The sequence below is a fragment of the Triplophysa dalaica genome, chromosome 7, assembly GCF_015846415.1.
Source record: "Triplophysa dalaica isolate WHDGS20190420 chromosome 7, ASM1584641v1, whole genome shotgun sequence".
Taxonomy (NCBI): Eukaryota; Metazoa; Chordata; class Actinopteri; order Cypriniformes; family Nemacheilidae; genus Triplophysa; species Triplophysa dalaica.
The window spans coordinates 3,260,075-3,281,396 of record NC_079548.1 but is presented as its reverse complement, the minus strand read 5'-3'; the positions used below and the strand labels follow the sequence as shown (position 1 = coordinate 3,281,396).

Sequence of the window (21,322 nt, the reverse complement as noted above, 5' to 3'; positions counted from 1 at the left end):
TTATTTTTAGATAATCAAAGACAATACAAATTATTTATTGTTATTTATTTAACATTTCGAATTATCCACATATATCGGACCAGCGCGGCGCTAACTTCTAGGTCGGCCTTCAAAAACACGTCAATGGGCCGCTCCATTGTAGGCAAATATGTTAAATACTGAATGACGTCTGATATCTTTTTACCGCACACCTGTTATTATGAAGCACACGTACTTCTTCTCATCAGCTGTCAATCATAAGAAGTTTGAAGGTCATTATACAACAGTGTTTGACTACAGAACGCTCTTGTTGAATGAAGTACAGCAGAGAGCAATAATTCATGTATTGTGATGTATTCTGGAGTGTTGCGAGCACTGATGTTTGAAGTGCGTAATGAGAGTCGGCTGTGTGATATCACACTGCAGGTCGACTTCTCTTAACCGCTTAATGCGAGTCATTAATCTGAGCGGTGATATCCGAGCGCCTGTCAACCAGCCGAGAGAGAGACAGAGAGAGAGAGAGAGAGAGAGAGAATGACGGCTAGAGGACTGAAGTCAAGCCTCCGTGATACATTTCATATTACTGACAGACCATTAACATGCACTGAAAACAAACACATGGAAGATGTACGCAAATAATGACACATATGCACACGCAAACGACAAATTCAGGTTCAAAGAAAGATTTTCACATGTGGGTGATTCATTCAGACACAAAATATCCCACTTGTAATAATGGTGCTAGTCTCAGCAAACACACACAAGATCAAGAACACACACATATTTGCTTTCGATTTGTTGAAGCGTTGCGTTAAAAACAAAACTTGCAAGATGATAAATTCATGTCCCGCTGTGAAGGGTTCTCTCCCTCTCTCACGCACACCGGTTAAAAAGACAGAGAGGCAGAAATCACCATATGACAAAAGGCACCCTAAATTCATCACAAACGCTCCGAGCAACTGACTTCACAAAGTCAAATTAGGTCAAAGTCTGAGAGTCTGAGGACACTTGCATCACACAGATCGGCTCTTCTGAAAGTAGAAAACAGGTCAGAAGTTCAGCACTGCATTTGCATTTATAGAAAATTTCTCAGTGTTCATGCTATAAATACGAAATATCACAAAATGTACTTTTGCATCAATTCTCTAGATTCAATTCAATTCAATTCAAGTTTATTTATATAGCGCTTTTCACAATGTGTATTGTTTCAAAGCAGCTTTACAGGGGCAAACAGTCAAAACAGATAAGTTAGAACACAGCACAGTGCATGGTATTTATACAACGAGTAAGATCATCTTAATAAATAATATCTAATTTCTAAATAAATAAATAAATGAATGAATGCAGTCTCCCGGTGAGCAGGCCAACACTGCCCATTCATGATCCGATCAGAATTTTTGCAGCTGATATCGAGTACCGATATCTTGTCATTGTTATCGGCCGAAAAGGATCCAGATTCTGATGCTTTGAGCTTAAATACTGATATTTAAGCTCTCTTATTACCATTTAACTTTTTTCAGATGAAGTTATACCATATTTGTTGCCTTAGTTATGTTTTTACAGTAATTCAACGTAAAACATACGCACCAAATCAGGTTCGTCGTGTAAAATGCTTCTCCACGTGAGAAGTCTTTGAAACATACAGGGAAAATAGCGTCATTTTTTTCATTTTCCGTAATTACGGCTGAAACAATTTTAAAAGTAACTTGAGTAAATTGTATAAAAAAAATTTTTTATTGAAACGAAGCTTCCTTTAATTCTTTGAGTTTAATTCCTTCGTTTAATTTATTCTTTAAGTTATATTTCCAAACCACAAAACAACTGCAAACGTATAAATGATCAGATAAACTTCCAGAATGTCTGTGTTTTTCTCCAGCCACACACGGTAAAAAATCCCTGGCCGAATTGTCTACTGTTTTTGACAATCGTTGTGTGATATTTTAATTGCCGTCAAATCCCCATCTCGGACTTACATAAATCCAAAAATGTAAGTCCGTTCTGACCACTTATAAGCACCTTAGAGTGTTGCTCTTTAGGAGGTTCAGGGATTACAAGCTGATGCATTGAAAATACCATTAATGGCACCGTAAAAAGCACAACATGACTCACATAACGGCTTCACACGCGCAACCGAGGCACTTCTGCAAACAGAGAGAAACAGTTCACAGACGGCAGAAAGTGCATCCTTTTGGCTTCTTGATTTTACAAAAACACAATGTTTTGTTGTCATCGTGGATCTCTGCAAATAAATGTAAACCCTTTACAGCTTTGAATGATATCATGTGTCCGTATGATGACCAGATGAGATGATTCCTAGTTTAATAAGTTTCCGCTGTTAACGTGATCATGTAGATGCATGACATGAGCACACACAACATACAGAGATACGCAAAAGTTTACACACCCCTGATTCTTAATACAGTATGATGTTACCTAAACAATCAATGTAAGTATGTTAAGTCAAAGTTGTTTAAGGGTTTCTTGTTTGTCATGAGTCATTAGACTGTCCACTGATCTTAAGAAAAATTGTCAAGGTCCTCCACAATCTTTGCTTTTTCAGCATTTCTGGATATATTACTCATTTCCAGCAGTAACTGTATGATGTTGAGATTCCTCTTTTTACATTGAGGACCATCAAGAGACTCATACACAACTATTACAATAGATAGAAACATTCAGTGCTGCCCACAAAGTCAACACCACTCATTTAAAGTCAGGTGGGTGTAAAACCTCTGAAAATGGAATCTTCAGATTCTAAAAAGGTAATAAAGAGATGGTTCTTTAAAGAAAAATTGTTCTTCTATAGCACCCCTGTGAATGCAGTAACCTTTAAAGCACCTTTATTTTTAAGAGTGTGGTATTAAGTAGTAATTACATCTACAGTAAGTTACTGAGAAATAGGGATGGGTAACGGTAAGATTTTATCATAGAGATAAAACAACGCAAGTATCGATAACAGTTTATTATGTACCGGTCCAAAAAAACACCGTTTCTCAGTACCCATCCATACTGACAAATCTGCTGCAAAACTACAGCAAAGTTTTACAGTGTATATGTAGTTTAAAATGACAGTAAATACACATGACATAGATCAAGTTTATTTGCGGTAAAGAGCGGAAGTAGACACTGTAGATAGTTGCTCTACAAGATGACCTGTGACGTAAAAACACAAACACACACTCACACACACAAACACACACACACACGAGTTGTGTGCAGAGGCCGAGAGCGGCGTGTCTATGAATTACACAGCTGACACATGAAACTATGAAGCATTGTGGCATTATGAAAAAGTGTTTCATCAATGAGAATCATATTACTGTGATAAAGAGCAGATTCACGGCCGGCCTGCATCGATTCTGTCTACGGCCGTGTCCGAAACCTCGCTCTCTCTCACACACACACACACACACACACACACACAATTCTCTGCTTTAATGAATCATCCTCCACAGTGTCAGCCCGATACATACAGTTCATATTGAAACTGTAACTTTTATAACTGTTAAACAGATTTATAACTTTTCTAAATGTTTTCTTGCAGTGGTTGGTCTATAATAATTATATTAACTAACTTTAATCATTTGTCCAAAAAGTATTAGTCACAGAGGCTTCAAACAGACCACCTATTGCTTTCACATAACCACTGATGTATATAGCAAATAAAGTTTATAATAAATCAGATTAATGAATTTACAGTGGTCGACCAAAAAAAAGTATTTTATTTATTCAAGTTCCCAATCTACAACAATGATGAAAAACTACTTACTAGATTTGACGAAATCAACTCTTTAAAACATATTCAGAGTATTTACAGTAGTAGACGTCTATTGTGTATAATCCACAGATAGCCGTGCATTAAAGGATTTAAATGAACGACGTGGAGACAAATAAACCTTTAATGCACGGCTAGCTGTGGATTATCCCACTTATATCATGGTCATTTGCCAAATCAAAGCTGTTGTGGATGTTTACTAGGGGTGGCAATCACGATACGATAAAGCCCGCGATAAATGGCTCACGATACTGATAATATCATCCTGTGACGATACTATGATGATTGATATATTGTTTGCAATTCTATAACGATACATGACGATATCTGCCTAACTATAACAAAAAAATGCCCAAGAAACATTTGACTCCTTATTCAATTCCACAAAACTTTGTTCAGTAGTTAAATGAATAATATACTACGAAAATGAGTAACATTTCAAGTAAACTAAACATGTTATGCTTAAATTTAAAGCTCATCTTTGTAAACGGACACATTTAAAGCATAAAAAATTTGTATACTGGCACGTTTCTAAATGCAACATTCACTTATTTAAAACTGGGAACATATTGGTGTTAACAAGCTTTAATAAAATCAACTTAAAAAAAAATCAGTGCACCAACTTGCATTAAATCTAAGCACATTCATGTTCCTTCACAAATACGCATTGGAGCATATTTTATTTTAAACGCAATCCTAAACACTTTCTCAGACTACTTTTTTCATGTTTCCCTCATTTGCGTGTTGTAATAACGCTTGGAAATATATTAAGACCATCTTGTTGTATTAATAAATAAATTAAATAAAACATACATTAATTTAAAACGTCTTCCGTCTCCGTGCGATACGAGAATCGATACGCTGCGCCAAATATTAATTCTCGTATCGCACGGAGAAGGAATACGATACATCGCCATATCGATATATTGTCAGACCCCCAATGTTTACAGTGTAATTTTTTTACCGACAGGTGAAAATTTTCGGCAGTTAATTTCAATTGTTGATCAAACTGACCGGAACTACTTATGCATCAAACGGTTTTAATGCACACCTTCCAGCCAATCAGAATCCTGCATTTAAACAGACCATCATATAAACACAGAATAACATGCCATTAAAAGCTTCTGAAACACTATTAACAAATATTATTTTTCTATTGTGACGTTGAGAAAAAACAAATGTTAAAGTTAAATCTGTTAAGTCCGAAAGTCCAATGTTAAAAACACAAATGCTTTCATTTGTTGCATCTTTATTATTCAATCAATCATTTTCTCTCTCTGTCTTACAAACACACACAAAGGAGGTAGTAAAACGCACTGATTTAATGTGTTTGTGTGTACACAATTTCACATTTTAATGGCTTCAGTATTGATGTGTTCTGAGAGTCTGTGCTTCATTAAAAAACACACACAAACATGTCCATAAAAATGCCGCTACCATATTACACTTACTATTTCTGCTGTATGTATTCTATCTAGAAACACTATGTTTCTGTATCCCACAATGCACTGCACTCAAATTTAAATTTGGTAGTGTGAATCATTCCTACAAAGCACTTTCAAATTATATTTCTATTTAGACTAGGGATTATCGGCCATATCAGTATCGGCCGATAAATGGTCATTTGTAAGTTATCGTTATTGGACGATAATAACATTTATAATAGCCGATAAATCCTAAATCATTTCCTCTGGTTTAACGTCTTAAACTGCAAGCTGTTCACAGATCAAATCCAGTACAGAACCGTCTTTCTGTCGTGATCATTCGCTCACTCCTATTAACAAAACAACGTTGAATTAGGTACAGTACGTAGATACAATATAAGTGTAAATTATAGGAACAAATACACTGTTTAAAGCAGAATGCTTTCTGTCTTGAGACCTGTTAGACTTGTGGATATTGTGATGACTTTTCTGGGTAGCTCTGGATGAAAATCTATAATTTGATCATTAAATAAAAGTTATACCAGAAAAGTTTAAAGAATCTTCAATTAGTGTAAAGTAGGCGATTTTTTTGGGGGGGAGAGAATTAATGGTTACCTTTTTTTCTTCAGTCAATATTTTCAAAAAAAAACTTTTTGCCTTTTGTTTCAGTCTAAGAAAATGTTAAAATAATATTTAGATACTGTATATCCGCTAATATATCTGCTATTGGCTGCCAATGTTAAAGAATTATCGGTTATCGATAAAATGTACATTTCGGTGCATCCCTAATTTAACCATTTAAAATAAAAAACACCAGAAACATGCAATAAACTTATATACAGTATTTGCTGTACAAGGTTATGGCAGGATGGGATACAGCAACGCCAAACATCTCCCGAGACCTTGATGGTTTTTAAACCAAACCCTAAACCAAAGATTTTGCTGTATATATAGTCTGTATTCATCTAGTCTTAACCGCTGTACAACTAGTCCTCAAGTCTGCACACCTATAAAGATATCAGCTGTAACACACATTACCACATTTATAAAAAACACACAAATATTTACCATGGTCACCCAGGAATCCATATTTACAATAGTAAACTGTGTTAAAGTGCTATCACATCCAAACTCAACAAACGATACATATAGGATAAGATTAGGATATTAAATAATAGATACAACCCAAACATTTCTGCAGAACCTTACTAATATGAATGGGACTGGTGCAGGGCCGGACTGGCCATCTGGCATACAGGGCATTTTCCTGGGCATCTAAATGGGCCGCCGCACCCCGGCACCCTCCCTTCCAGCATAACACCCCCCCGGACTGACGGGCCCACTGCACAATGGAGGGTTGTTCTTTTTTGTCCTAATCCAGCCCTGGACGGGTGAGACAGATGTCATAATGAAGGGTGTTTCCAGGGCTGTCCATGAGTAAATCAATTACAACTGCTTTAATTCAAAACACACACAGACACACACACAGAAATACCGGTGCTCCTTGATAATTGAATTATTGTCTGTCTTCCTAGGTTTCAATTATCTGCTGTGTGGTAAACACACGCGCACACACACACTGACTGCACTGCAGCGTTAAATTGGTGCTAATGCAGTGCCACCGAGAGTGTGTGGACTGATTCACACACACACACACTTGTGAGGCGATGACTCAAAGGACTTGTGTGTTTTCCCTCTGGATCTGGCTCTAAACACACCGCTCGTATCTTCTTCACATGCGATAAGAGGCAGCTGTGTCCTGCGGGAGCTTTTCATCTCGAACTAATTGAAGATAATAAAGAAAATTCACCTGCATGACACAAACACCACAGATCTCTGTGCCGTATTAAAAGAGCCAAATCTGAGGTTATTATAAATCACAGAGAGAAAGAGAGAGAACCTGCGTTCCAATGTCATTTTCTCTTTATTTGGAGCGACGTTTTGTGTGGTGTCCCTTTCCCGAAGGGCCCTTCGGAGGGCGATATATGCCATTTGGAACACGCAGAGAGATTGAGAGAGAGAGAGCTCTAGCGCCATCTACTGGCAGCCAGACTGTAATAAAAAGTTTTTTGTATTCCTTTCAAATCAGAGGATCACAGAATACAAAGCAAGATGTATTTAAAAAATGTGTAAAAAATATGATTTTCCCCTATTACTTGAATTACAATAGCTGTAAAACTATGGTAGCACAATGGTACAACAATATGATAATGTAGGAGCACCATAATTATACCATCAGATAGCATCACTGGACCATACTACAACTACAGTACTCACAGAAACAGAGAGAGAGAGAGAGAGAGAGAGTGGGGATGGATCATGGAATCATGTTGTACAAGAGCTCTCTTGACCCACAACAAGGCTACTTTATATTAAGGGTCTGAAAACGAAGCCCACAGGATCAAGACTACAACACTAGATATCAGCTCTCTCACCCCATCACAGGTTCTATGACTTAACTCTTCATGTGTCTGATAGACCGCAGGTGTTGTGTTCCTCCAGCAGATGGCTCTACTCTGATAAAAATCCAGCTGTCCTGTCACCTTACATGACTGAGTATCCTTAAATAACCCCGGCCCAAAACTCTGCACACAACAGCACGGTGATGCTACATGGCTGTACCACAGTGCTTCTATATATATACAACATGATACTGAGTGACTGTCATATTCATGATGTACCATAGTATACAAGACACATAAGAGAATACCATGGTATTATCAAAGTATGGTGTCAGATACATGGCAAAAAACACAATAAAACATTCAACTTAACTAAATCTAGACACCAATATCTCTGAAAAAATACAGCACTACAATACAGATTCTTACCAGACCTGTAGATTCATACTGTACCTGTAGATTGATACGGCCAACACAGATTTTTACCGCACAGATTCAAACTAAACCTGTAGTTTTATAATACAGATTCATACTGCACTCATAGATTCACACTACAGCTGTAGATTCATACGAAACCTGAAGATAAATACCGCAAATACAGATTCATACCACACAGATTCTTACTACACCTTTAGGTCATACTGTACCTGTAGATTGATACGGCCAACACAGATTTTTACAGCACAGAATCATACTAAACCTGTAGTTTTATAATACAGATTCATACTGCACTCATAGATTCACACTACAGCTGTAGATTCATACTAAACCTCAAGATTAATACCGCAAATACATATTCATACCACACAGATTCATCCTACACCTGTAGATTCCCACTGTACCTGTAGATAAACCCACAGATTCATACAGCTAACATGTTTGCGTCACATGCTGTTCTTCAACCTGACAGGAAGCATATTTTAAGCAGTGAGGAGAAATAATTGATTTTGGAGGTGTGATTTTGTATTCCTCTCTTCTCGTGGCAGGAGGCCAGAGATGGTTTGAAACAGCCCAGAGGGATTATTGGTGATTTTCACAACCTCTAAAAAATTTTAATTACAAACATTCAAATAAATAAGTTTGTTTCTGCGGTTTCTTTCCACATTTTAAGACTTTTCTATTGACTTATTTATAATAAAACTTGTGATATGTTCAAACGATAACCCTCACAGAAATATGTAAGATCTTTTAAATTTGGTATTGAAACATTATTTTCAGTTTTTAATCAAATCAAAGGGAGAGTTTCTGCGCTCCACGGTAGATGAATCTACATGTGTAGCATGAATCTGTATTTTTGGTGTGAATCCATAAGTGCAGTCTTCACATTACAGTAAACATTAGGTATAACGTGACTTCATATTTTACCTTATAATGAAGGTCAAAACAGCACATGTACATGCACGCACACAGTGGATAAGTCTTGAGATTCAGAATGATTCAAACCGGCTGCTTTTTGAAAATCAAATCATCTCTAAATGTCTTTCTACAAAACCACCCAGTGTTTCCCATTCATTAATAAGACCATGGCGGCTATTTTATGTAGTTTTAACTGTATAAAAGCAACAATGTATTCTCACACATTTCTGAATTTGCGCCGAACTGACTGCGCTTTACGCAATCTAAAATAATACTTGCATTTCACATAATAAATGGCTAATACAGCCAATTTCACCCCAGATATCCGCTCTTTAATGTAGATGGTTGGTGATTTTTGCCACTAGCTTGTTTCGAGCACTCACTTATTTATGGACAACAATTATTCGCACCATTTATAAATCTTGACCTCATCTGCTAACATGATTTCTCGTTCCCTTCCGTTTGATGGCCATCAGCGGTTGAGTTGAAGACAGAAGATCCCATCATTCCACGCTCCTTCACAGCATCATCAAGTTACGACATTGCTGTTGTTTTGATATTGCGCCCTCTAGTGGCATTTTTTACAAACTGTATCACAGAGTAGAAGCGAAATTACAAGTGCCGAAATTACACCAAACGCAAACACGGCATGACATCGTCATAAATATGCTAATTAATGCGTGACGTCACCAGCGCCACAGTCTCCAAACTCCTGTGGGACACACTGAAACACCCGTGACCAGACTGAACAAGCACTTTAGAAAACACACATCATCACAGGTCAGACTCGCTTCCGTTTACTTTCCAGAAATGTGATGAGAATTTCAAGCGAAAATAGACTTCATTCATCACTCGAAAAACAGGGTCAGACATCACAAAGACAACAAAAAGCCGTGAGGTCAGTAAAGCCAGAGTAAACAAAGATTGCAGCCAGTTTTGTTGTCTAATGCTGTGACGTTCATACATTTTTAATGCTGACGATAATGTCCAAATACTTCTTTGAGGCTACTTTATATGCTAACCTTGTCCAAAGTTCAACCCCAAAACGTTTTGACACCTTTAACTTTCCAAACTTATTTTCGCGCAACGAAAAACAGGCTGTTAGACAAGCCAACAGCTTCAACAGATCGCATGTTTTCTGTTATATGAGGGTCAGATGAATCTGATGATGATTCACACACTTTAATGAACTCTCTCTCTCTCTCTCTCTCTCTCTCTCTCTCTCTCATTAGAGATACTGTTGCCCTAAAGAACTACTGTTTAGTGTTAAGACCCTCTGCACTCATTGTCATGGTGACGGGGTGGCGGTTGGCCTGGCGACAACAGTCGTAACAGTTATAAATATGTACATCTACATATGTAGATATCACGGGCATGTCCACTGGCCATCTGCTGGCGGTCCGGACAGATAACTCATGAATTATTCATAAAATGAAGCTCATTAATCTATTTTAAGCACACACGCACATGCATGTTTCTATGAACATCTACAATACTGTTTTTTAAAACACTACAAGGAGTGTTTCGATCCGTACAGGCATGTGTGTTTGTTACATGTGAATTTGTGTGTGTGTGTGTGTGTGTATGTGTGTGTGTCCATGTTATTATGAGTGTGTGCCATTGTCAAATTGGGATTTGGATGTTGCAGTGCAATCGATGCTGATGACCCCTTGACCTGCGCAGGAAAGACGCAGGCGATGCAATCTGCCACCCACGGATAACATGCACGCATGCACAGACACACACTCACATACACGTCCCTTTCCAAACATCTCGCTAATGAGATGAATTAGCTGAACGCAACAGATGTGTGCAGCACAATCTAATGATATCAATCTGTCAGTCAACACACACACCACATCATAAATGATAGACATACACACACACACACACACACATAATAGATGACACACACCAAACACACACAAAACGATACACCTACATAAGAAACACACAAAGAAATGACACACGAGTAACACTTTATTAAGCTCAGTATCAATAAATCACCCATTGAACCAAGCAGGTTATTGTTCGCTTGTAAACTGGATTCAGACTGAAGCAGGTGTAAACAAGGTTAATGTGTAATCCGGTTCGCGGGAGGGTACTGTGTCGAGTAATGAATGGCACACCGTGGGTCTGAGCGTTTGACAATATTATAGTGTCAATGAAGACAAGAGGGGTCGACGGGGGCCAGAAAGCTCTCAAAAACATCCCACAGATGCCCAGCGGGAGACAAACAACCACACATTCACATACAGATCATTATAAACCTAACACAGAGTCAGACGGGTCTCTTAACCTTCATTATAACTGCAAGAACAACACAACATAGAGGAAAAATAACCACCACACACATGTTAAAAAATGTTTGGGTTGATGAGATCTTAAAATGGATAGTTCACCCGAAAATGTCATCAAAAATTCTGCCATTATTTACTTAAGTTATTCCAAACCTTAAGTAAACATTCTTGGTTCTGTTGAAGACAAAAGAAGATATTTAGAAGAATGAGCAGTTCTGGGGCACCATTGACTGAATGATGACAGAATGTTCATTTTTGAGTGAAATATCCCTTTAGATCAACAATGAAAAATATGTGACGTAAATAATGTAAATGCTGTAAATGATGCAATATAAAAGCCTGTTTGAGCTCTGAATTCTCATTGGTCGAGGCATGTTTAAACACACACATCTAATAAAAAAAATTGCAGTTACATGTGTGTGTTTAAACACGCCTCGAACAATGATTTAAATGTTGAAACGCACACATGCATTTGCACATTCTTTATTACTGCTTCTCGAAATTATGACAGATTTCAGTTTCTAAAAATCGAACAATAAGTGGACTTCAAAAGAGCGGTGAGAACATGATCTTATCTCATGTGGAGGTGGAGACACAACCAGAGAAAACAAAAGCACAAAATAATATAAAGATAAAAGGACTGATTTGGCCGATCTTTAGTATCACTCAAATTCCCAATAACAGATCCAACGCTGACCAGATCACACACACACACACAGACACACACACACCCACACAATCTGCCAACACAAACACAAGCATGTGTCACTCTCTCTCTCCTGTAAACACCGAGTGTCTCCAGCCAAAGAACAACCCCCAGATAGACCGAATAATGACTGCCACCACCACACCCATTTCCCACAATCCTAAGTGGCAAAATTGTTTTCCTGCACACACGTAGAAATGAAAGCTCGGGGGGGTTATATTCCTGCTCTTGTCTCTTCCGCCGTGACCTCTAAAATATGGACGGGTGAGATCGTATCGCGAAAGCAATGCCTGCGCCGTCACACAAATTGATTCCATCCGCCAGACGTCCGGCGAGCTTCCTGCACACCCCCGGTCTGCCGGCACACAAATGTCATGCTTATCTTCATGAGCGCGAGTTGGGCACGTGCCATTTGGCACCCGTCTGAGATTAACACCCGTCTGAAGCGCTAAGCGAGCGTGTGCAGGCGTGCACTGATGCTGTGGATCACGGTGAACTTCTCAATCAGCTGACAAGAAGTCAAGTTTATAGATGAAACATTACAGAGTATTATATGCAAACTGGAGAGCATGCATGCTTCGACCGGCATGACCTTTGGCCTCTCATTTGTACCTCAGGCTGACATTTGATTTATTTATGAACAACCATCCATGAACGTCTCCGATGAGAACATTCTGTACACTTCACTTCTTAAAATCTGACACCTACTGTCACAAAACTGCTTCAAGCCGCCCGCCGTATGCTGCCACGACTGTTATATTCCCTGCGACGCCTACACTATTCCCTCAACATCACTCCAAACCCTCTCTCACGCATGTGTGTTTCTTACAGATGAATAAAAACCAAGAGGAGATTTACTGGTGTACGGCGGCTCGGGAGGATTCATCTCCTGTGACTGCTATTATGCATGTTGCTTTACTCTGTAAATTGTGAAGGGCTGTTTCATCATCGACATCTCACGGCAGGAGCAAACTGTACGTGAAGCAGACGCCGGAGCTTTCCTCCAAAGCTCAATTTTAAACTCAGACAGCAGCACAGCACCTGTGGGTTTACAGAGAAATCCCAGACACGCCAAAGAAGAAGCGTGTTTAACTACTACAGTATAACGCTTCAAAGAACGTTCCGGGTTGAATTCAATATTATAAAAAGCATAGACAAAAGTTAACTTTCAACACATTTGTCTGTAATGCTGGACAACATTTCACACATGCTGTGGATGAAGTTTTTTACTTCTTTAAGAGTCACAGAGACCTGTTCAAGCTCCAGAAACAGTCAAACATGAGAAAAACTATTTGCTCAAGCTTGAAGTCATCAGATGTGACTATTATTCTCACAAGACACAATTTACCTCAATTAATGATTCTTAACGTAATTACTCACACACACACACAAGCAGACAAACATATTCAGAGAGACCGTTATACACACACGCATGCATGTGCACAAACAAACAAAATAAACTCACATACACACTGACAGATAGACGATACACAAAAGCACACACATGTACAGAGAGACACACACACATACATGCGTACAAAGAACACACACAAATAGATAAATATACACGTGACAGACAGACAGAAGCACACACACAAGCGCGCAGGCACACACACACACACAGAGAGACAGAGAGACACACACAGACAGATAGACAGACAACACGTATGCAAACAATCACACATTTACAAAGAGACACACACATATACACATACATACGAACACAAACGCGCGCACACACACACACACATTCACAAATAGACAAACATTCACACAGAGAGACAGACAGTGTCAAACACACAGACTGACACGTGCATGCGCAAATGCATGCACGCACACAAACATATACAGAAAGACGGATAAACACACGCGCACACAGACAAAGACACACACACACACAGAGACAGACAGACACACACACACAGACAGATGAATGCACACACGCACGCATGCACACACACATATACAGAGAGATAAATAAACACACACAGGCACACACACACACACACACAGAGACAGACACAAACAAACATACAAACAGCAATAGGCACATAAAGATAGACAGACACAAAAAGAAAGACTGACACTAGAAATTAAAACACAACACAAAAGCTCCAGAGATGACGAAAATATAGCTGCATCAGTCAGTAATGATATTTTCATGACTTAAAATCAAAAATCAACAGACTTGATGCAAAGAAAAGCATAAGAACAGCAAACTATCAAGACAGGTGTTAAATATTTAATTATTCGTTTAAAAACTACAGCGGTTGATGAGCATCTGAGCTGAAGTGCTGTACTCCAGGACAGAGGAATACTTTACATGAGCACTCGTCTGAAGCCGATCACATTACAGTCACAGCAGCACGTGTGTGTGTTTGTGTCTGAGTGTGAGATTGTGTGTGTGTGTGTGTGTGTGTGTCTTTGTGTGTGTGTCTGCTCACCACAGTACATTTACATCCTGAGGTCACCAGACACATGACGTCACAACTATTCATATTTCTATAATCTGAAACACTCCCATAATGCTGTGGATGGTTGTCAGGGTGTTGCTATGCAGTTGAGATGTGTGAAGTGTCGTTCAACATGTGTTAGCAAGTCTCCACTTGAGTTCACAATGTCTGTTTAATACAACAATTGATCTGCATAAAAATGTGTAATAATCTAAGTTTGGGGATTAAGTGAAAGTGCATCCGAAAATAAAATTATGTCATCCTTTATTCCCCCTCATCTGCTTGTAAACTTGTATGCGAGTTTTTCTTCGTTGAAACAATAAAGAAGATATTTTGAGAAATGTCCCAATGGTTTTGTGTCCGTACAATGGATGTCAGTGGGGTTCAGTGTTTTGTTATCAAAATTCTTTAAAATATCTTCTTTTGTGTTCTGCAGAAGACAGAAACTCATACAGGTTTGACATGACACAAGAGTGAATAAATGTTTTTGGGTATGCTTTTACTTTAAGAATCCCTCTCGTACACCGTGTCTACACCGGACGCCAACAAAAAACTAGTTTAAATGAGACACTCAGCACATATTGTCAAAGCTCAACATAAATGGGAATAACTCTGTTTAAAGAGTCTTGCAGACAAACCCAATTCATGAACTACCGACCACAACACACACACATCTCTCTATCGCTCTCTCTCCATTGCAGTTCAATTACTCATCTTTACTCTGTGTTCTCTCTAAAAATTATTGCTCCTTCAGAGAACATTTTTGTTTCAAACTAAAGTGACAAAGAGAGAAGCACACAACTCTACTTTCAATGTACTTTATTAGATTAGACTAATTCAACGGAACTAAACTGAAACCGTTAGATCAGAGTACAACAGATTTCACAAAATAAACATTTGACGCAATAAAAACACTGTATTACAGGACACTCTGTCAATCTCCACGCATTCTTCAGAAACAGAAACGTGTGAATACTCACAGCGGCACAGCGGATTTCCTCTGAACAAACGTGTCGCTCACAACAGCCTGTGAGAGCGGTGAAAGCACAGCAGATCCAGACCCAGCAACGCTTGTGGTAGCTCGAGACAAAATGAGCGTGGTGGAGCGAAAGAGGAACGAGAAGAGAGTGGGCGGAGAATACTCACACACGCACGCTCGGCTCGCTCTCATCTGATGAAACCTAGACCTGCCTACTTATCACACACCATTTCTCTTGGAAAGATGCCATTATCACGTTCTGACACGTATGGGTGAAAGTGTGTTATTGAAAGATAACTCTCTCTTCTCCATAAACCATCAAGATGAACAACACAACTGTTAATGAGTTACTTACACAAGTGGGGAGGAGAGTGTGTTTACGGTGTGTAGAGTCTTTTCATTCACAAAACACAGAGATGTTTTCAGCAGCAACAGTAAACTAGACACACATGCTTGAATTCATTCTTTCCGGTTTTTAGAGACTAGAAACATTTTCGCAACTGGAAATTGTCCAAAGGTAATTTTTGATTTTGGAAGCTCCTTCAATCTGGTGTCATGGTGTTAACAAGGACGCAAAGAGGTGAAAAAAATCAACACAAATGTTGATAATTGATGGTTCGCAGAATGTTGGGTAAATCAAGTGTTGTTCATGAGAAATGGACCATCTTAAAGAGCTAAATATTAAGATCCTACTTTGGTTTACGGACTGTACAACAACAAGTTTACGGACATACAATGTGTAAAAACACTTTCATTTTCTAATATTAGGAAGTAATTATTACCATTCTTGACTGACTCTCAAATGATTCTTCTGGCGTCTCATCCGTCTGATCCCCTCCTTTCTGTCAGCCTACTCTGATCTGATTGGTCCAATGGTCTAGTCTGCTGTGATTGGTCTACCGCGTGCCGTGTCGCAAATGGAAAGTTGTGACGTAAATCTAACCCTGAACTGAAATGAGAACGACAGATGACTTGCGTGATTCGGAGTCAACTCCTCTATTCCCAAGCCAATAACTTTGTTATTCGTTCATGTTCGGCTTCACAACTTGGCAGACAGCTTACATTCACACAAAGCAACATTACACACTGTATGAAATGTCATTTGTAACGGTTACTCTTTAAGAAAATCAACGTAGAGAGAAATAAAAAAAGAAATGACTGAGGGACATTTGCAGCTTTGTCGAGGATGTGTGTGTTTTGTACGTGTTTGTGTGTACAAGAGTGTATTCCTCAGTCACCCTCAGATTAAAGCATAACACCTGCACACACACACAGAGATGCGCAAACACAATCCCTTGTGTTACTCATTAGCTGTCTGGCAAAGCAAAATCACGAGAGCCAAATAAACGGAAGGCCTGCGAGCAGCTTTTAAAAACTCTGCTGTTCAGTGTTTACATGTGAAATCCCTAAGGAACCACAGGAATGCCTTTCATCTCAGAAGAATCTGTTTCTGGAAGAAAACAAAATCATCTAGTCATCTAGACCAGTCACTCCAGCAGAAACATTCAGCACCATGGACAGCGGCATATTAATTCAGCAGATGCGATAAGCACCATGGACAGCGACACATTTCCTTTTGTCAAAGCCAATGTTATCAATTATTTTGTCTTCATTTAAACATCATGTATTATTTCAAACTTAACAAAATTTTGTTATTTTATCACCATACCAAACCCAAGTTACTTTCTTCTGCATAACACCAAAGAAGAATGTTGGTAACAAAACAACATCACTTCCAATGAATGAATGCAAAACCCATTGAGACAATTCTCTAAATATCTTTTGTGTTCCACTAAAGAAAAAGTCATTCATGTTTACAAACAAATAAGTTTAAATAAATTATGACAAAATTTCATTTTTGTGTAAAGAAAATGTACCTAATCCAGTTGTAGGACAGGTGACAGGGTTGATCTCACAATCATAAATTACAGTGCTATAAAGTGATGTTAAGCTAGAGACAGTTCAGTAATGATCTGGACGTGCTTTTTGTGCCGATCCAATTTCAGAGTCACCAGGTGTCAGATAAAACTTTCTTACGAGAGACACGTTCTCATTTATTTTTCTTTAACACGAGAAGTTTGAAAGAGTTTTGAAAATGACAATCCCTCAAACTTTCCAGACAGAATCATACCTTTAACTAAAGCCTGCAAGAGACTCAAGTTTGCTTTTTCATCCGCCGATACTCTACAGAACACAGAGATCTAAGCTTTACCTTATTTACCGCAGTATCTCAGCAGAGGAACACTTTGTTCAGGGTGCAGCAGAAGGTTACACGCTCGGATAAGAGTCAGGGAAGAAGTTTGCAGCTTATATTGCAAGACGACTTTGACATGACACTTCATTTTATCGGTTTTATCAAGACCTGGATTGAAATGCATGCAGCACCATAATTTGGCGTGAAGGTTGGTTGTAGTTTACAGTAGTTTGTTGTAGCTTACATTATAAGTGGTTTTCCTCAAAACTGCACAATGATGGAGTGAGAGGTGACGTGAGATGAAAGAGCAGATCATTCTACAGCGAAAGACCTCTCAGAAACATCTGCTCGCAGTTTAATGTGCCGCTAATCAGGACAAGAGGATGATCCGTCCGCACGGACACACTGGAAACATCCATCTCTCACACCACACGCCCATCTACTGCGGTGGCGGTGTCTTCCTGGAAATAACGAGAGGTTTCCATAGTGATGGGTGAGGAGTGGGAATTTGACTCTTGTGAAGGATGAAGCCTGTTCTCTGGGGGGTCCCCGGGGAGCCCGCAGCTTTACATCTTTCTCTTTTATACTCTCTCCGTCTCTCTCTCCAGAGGATCTCTCGCTCTAGTGTGTCAGGGGTAAGTCTGTGTGTTCAAAGCGTAAAGTCGTGCTCAGAGAGACTACGGCATCATTACTGTACCAGAGAAACAGTAAGCACAGGTTCATCGTGCCGTCGGCGTCTCTGAGCATTTCCCTCGACTTGCGTCTCTCTGACCTTGCCGTCTCGTTCAATCGCTCTCCGTCTCTTTTTCTCTCACCTTTATTTGTCTCACGTGAAGTCGAACATACCGAGAAATCTCAAGGTTATCGAGAGAAAGAGCTACAGAGAGATATCAGACGGACGGAGGGAAAGACAATGCGAAGCAGCGTTGTGTGGGGTCAAAGGTCGGCGGTCAGATATACGGCAGGGATCTTTATGGTTTTTAAGCTTCTTCTATGTGGGCTCTTCTCATGGAAGATTGATTTCTTTTTTCTTAAACATTACATTATTGTTATATTTTGAAATGGAAATTAGGGCTGTATAATGATTAATCGTGAAATAAAATACATGTATATTGACGATAATAATCAAAGTGTGTGCACTGTGCATGTTAATTAATTTATAATTAAAATAAATAAATAAAATATATCAATAATTACAAATGTATAAATGTAAAAATATAATATAATAGTATATACAGGCAAATATTTCCTATACATGCATGATTATGATTTCATAATTACAAAATTAATATGCACAGTACACAGACAATTATTATTATTTATTTATTTAACAATATGGTTGTAGTGGAGTAGGCAGGGCGAGACCGTGGTTCGAGACTGGTGAGTGATTGTTAATGAGCACCAGCTGTGTGCGCACCGGTCTCGTATCACGTAGGAGATAGGGAGCATATAAGAGGACGAGCGACCGGACCGTCGAAGAGAGAGGACCGGGCCCGAACATGTTTGTATTTGTATTTATTGTTTTGTTCGCCGGCGGTCTGCCGTGAAGGGCCGCCGGCTGTTATTACTTTATTAAATGTTTAAATGTCTTCCGGTTCCCGTCTCCTTCCTTCCTTTTAATGAACCTTATTACAATGGTAATTTCACTTAAAAGTGAAAAAAATTATGAATCAACCTATAGTATATGTGATGTATATCTGATTCAGTTCTTTACTAACAAAAAAAGTGCAAATATATATATCTAAATCTTTAGAGTAGCCACCAATTCATATTTAACTATTTAATGAAGTTGCAGCTAATATGAACCATCCCACTTAAAATACTGCAGATCAAAGATAAAACAATTTATTCTACATTTAAAAAAAACAATATTAGTTTCATAAAGCGGACAATAGACAAGAATATAGTTGACGTACTGTTTAATCCAATTTTGTGAGATGAGTACAAAAGAGAAGGAACTCATTTAAGTGACATGTTGAGAATAATTCTTTTATTTATACCTCTTTTCAGTTCTGCGATTTAAGAGTTGTTAAGGTGAGAGAAGATCCTGTAATCCAATGCAGTTTACAGAATTGCATTTGGGGAAATTGTAATGTTAAATAATTGATCTTATGAAAATAAAATGTATTATGAAACAATGTGCATTAAAGAAAAATAAATTGGGTTTATATATAGTGTCACTTATAGTTTTGGGATGGAAAATCAGAATCGGCAAAAAACGGGATTGGCAGATTTCACTTATAAAAAAACGGAAACGGCCAACAAAATTGGTAATGGTGCATCTCTACTCTAAAGGGATATTTAATAGAATCGAAAGCATTTATTTGCATAAGCACAAACTATGCAGGTCACACTGCAAACCCCAAATCTGTTCTGAACACAAAATCATGATGTTTCTTTCTAAAATAAACAGACCTAGCTAATAATAACTCTAAATAAATTTCACAAAGACTTTTAGTCATCAAAGTTTCTCATTTAAATCTCAAGCATCTCTTCAAATATAACACACTGCACAGCTGAGAAATAAAGTTATCAAACTGCATTCTTCAGTGGATTCTTCTGTGAGGTGACGACATCTTTACTCTGGTGACAGTCAAACCCTCGTCTCCTTCAATACCTTCCATTTACCTCTAACACTTTACTGCATCTCCTGTCACAGACCACTACAGGTGAGCACAGATCATTGATCATGAGCCCGAAGAGGAAACATCCGTCAATACCACAGAGAGAGAGAGAGAGAGAGAGAGAGAGAGAGAGAGATTTAGCACGCTATAGTCTTCTGACAGGCCGTGGAAGTGAGCAGAGCAGAATAAATGACAGGTTTGCGAGGCAGAGATGAGTTTCATCAGGGAAGTAAATGAAAGGCACATCAGCGCGTCTGTTGACCTGAACACGCGAGCGTTGAGTCATTATGAATCATTTGCGAGCGCATAAACATCAAACTCTAATTTCATTTGTTTCAGCACATGTTCTCTCTCTCTCTCAATCGCTGCTCATTCATGAGTCATAAACACAAACAGTAGGACACTCCAGCGCAAACATATTCACCATTGACATTCAGTACTACCACACATACAACCGCACATATCTATTCAGTCATATAATTAGATAATACATATTTCGTAGTAAAGCGTAAAGTGTGGCATATTTTCTTGGTGAAAACTCCAGTTACAGTATGTATTTTGTGAAACTGCTTTTTAATTACGTGTTTGCACTTAATGGGGTCATTTGACTCAGTTAAAACAAATATTATTGTTTGTTTTAGATGTAATGCAATGTGTTAACATGATATAAGGTTAAAAAACGCTGTATTTTCCACACACCGTGCATGTTTGTATCTCCTCTATGCCCCGTCTTTCTGAAATGCGCTGATTTTTTACAAAAGCTCATGGCTCTGAAAAGCGAGGTGTTCTATAATTGGCCAGTTTACCAGTGCGTAGTGATTGGTCGAATGCTGCAAGCGTGTGACGAAAATGTAACGCCTATTACCATATTTGGAATATCAGGTTCAAAGCAATTGTACTGACTGATACGCCACCTTACTTGCGTACACATTTTGGCGGTCTTATTCAAATCATACCACCAACTGACGTAGATTTGTGGGGGTGTGGTTGCACGAGGCGTTTCAGTCAGTTCTGGGTGAGTATTCGCTTTTAGAAAGAATGCATAATTTGTTCCCACACTATGATTTTTTTAATAGTATTTTTTTTTAACGCATGCATGGGCAACTTAGAACACACCAAAGACACAGAAA

General features: G+C 38.6%; 1 protein-coding gene across 5 annotated transcripts in view; it reads right to left on the bottom strand.

The window, feature by feature from the left end:
* LOC130426355 (RNA binding protein fox-1 homolog 3-like) overlaps positions 1–21,322 on the bottom strand; it is a 176,578-nt gene that overhangs the window by 106,817 nt on the left and 48,439 nt on the right. Inside the window, exon 1 of one of the 5 annotated variants that reach the window (XM_056753083.1) lies at positions 15,376–15,465. The exons of the other annotated variants lie outside the window; for them this stretch is intronic. The gene's annotated coding sequence lies outside the window, so the exon portion shown is untranslated. Of the gene's footprint in view, positions 1–15,375; positions 15,466–21,322 lie in introns of those variants that run through there. 5 annotated transcript variants of the gene reach the window in all.